The sequence below is a fragment of the Myotis brandtii genome, unplaced genomic scaffold (assembly GCF_000412655.1).
Source record: "Myotis brandtii unplaced genomic scaffold, ASM41265v1 scaffold84, whole genome shotgun sequence".
Classification (NCBI taxonomy): domain Eukaryota; kingdom Metazoa; phylum Chordata; class Mammalia; order Chiroptera; family Vespertilionidae; genus Myotis; species Myotis brandtii.
This window is the reverse complement of record NW_005371410.1, coordinates 5,391,899-5,393,211: the sequence shown is the minus strand read 5'-3', so window position 1 is coordinate 5,393,211 and position 1,313 is coordinate 5,391,899. Positions and strand designations below refer to the sequence as shown.

Genomic DNA, 1,313 nt, shown 5'->3' with positions numbered 1-1,313 from the left:
CCGCCGCCCGGCCCCCGGCCCCGAAGACACAGGCGACTTACCCAGAGATGGAACCAACTGCTTCTTCCTTCCTGGTCGGGGGATTAGGGAGAGGGAAGGTGGGGAGAGGGGAAAGGGGAGGAAATCAAGGTGGGTTTCAGTTTTCCCACCTTAAAAAAAGGAAATTAAAAAAAAAAAGATGAGGGCAAAAAAAAGGCTCAACAATATTTACTATCCAGGGACACTTCACCCCGACACACACACACACCCACCCACACACACCCAAAAAAGGAGGGGAATTAATCTGAGAAATAAATGCTCCCGCCTGGCCGGGGAGTAAGGGGAGGGGGAGGGGAACGGGGTCAAGTCCCAAAGATTCAGCCCCGGGGGGACCCTCCAGCTACAGGCGGCGGCGGGAGCGGCAGGAGTCGGGGTGTAGAGTCCACACGGCCGGGGGACGCTCAGCCGCCAGTTGCAGTCCGACTTCCCCTACCAAAACACGGCTCCCTCTCTCACGCGGCTCCGGCGCTGGCCCCCCCACCCCGGCTCGCCTAAACTTTCCCCCCTTCTCCTGCTTCTCAGCGACTGGTGGTTCCCCCTCCCCCTCGGGTGGTTGCACGGACTGCAGCAGCAAAGACTGGAAGAGGCAGCGCCGCCGGGGCTGTAGCTACTGTTGCTCTTGCTGATGCTGTAGCTCCCGCTGGTCCTGCCGCGGCCGCTGCAGCCGCTTCTCCCCCTCCTCCTAGTGCCTCAACTCGGAACCGGTTGAAACCGGTTCAGACTGGGAGATTCCATCTCGGTTGAGTTTTCAGCCCATGGCGCCGCGGAGCGTTTGGAACCTGGGCCTCCGCCCCCAGCCCGCCCGTCTATTGGCCTGTTCCAGCCACAGCCGCGCCATCAGCCCACCTCTGATTGGCCAGGTCGCCCGTCAATCCCACCTCAAGTCTCCACACGAGCCCGCCGCTTCTGCCTCCGCCTCTTTCCAGCAGCGATTTGTCCGCAGAGTGGGGGGAAGGGAATTGGGGCGGGTCGGAAAAGAGCGAGAAGGGGGGGGTGGAGGAGGAGGAGGTGGGACCAGAGTTGAGCCCAGCAGAGGAGAGAGCGAAGAGAAGCCGCGAGGAGGACTGGTTCGATCATCCGTCAATCAAATGCAGCCCGCCCTCGACTTCCCGTTCCCCTCCCGCCGCTCCCCCTCCCAGGGCTTAGTCCGCGGGCCCGGCCTTTTCGACCCGCTCATTGGCTGGCGCCTTTGGTGACGAAGAGGGTGGGGAGCAGCTCGTGAGCTGGTGGTGGCGCGAGTTTGAGCGCGGCGCGCGGGATCCTTCTCTCGGCTT

The 1,313-nt window shown here is 62.7% G+C and overlaps 1 protein-coding gene across 3 annotated transcripts in view; it reads right to left on the bottom strand.

Moving 5' to 3' along the window:
* Positions 1–838, bottom strand: part of XPO1 (exportin 1) — a 53,314-nt gene extending 52,476 nt beyond the window's left edge. For 2 of the 3 annotated variants that reach the window (XM_014532061.1, XM_014532058.1), the window contains exon 1: positions 42–838. The gene's annotated coding sequence lies outside the window, so the exon portion shown is untranslated. The remainder of the gene's footprint in view (positions 1–41) is intronic. The other variant, XM_005884575.2, reaches the window with a different exon arrangement.
* Positions 839–1,313: the final 475 nt, after the last annotated feature.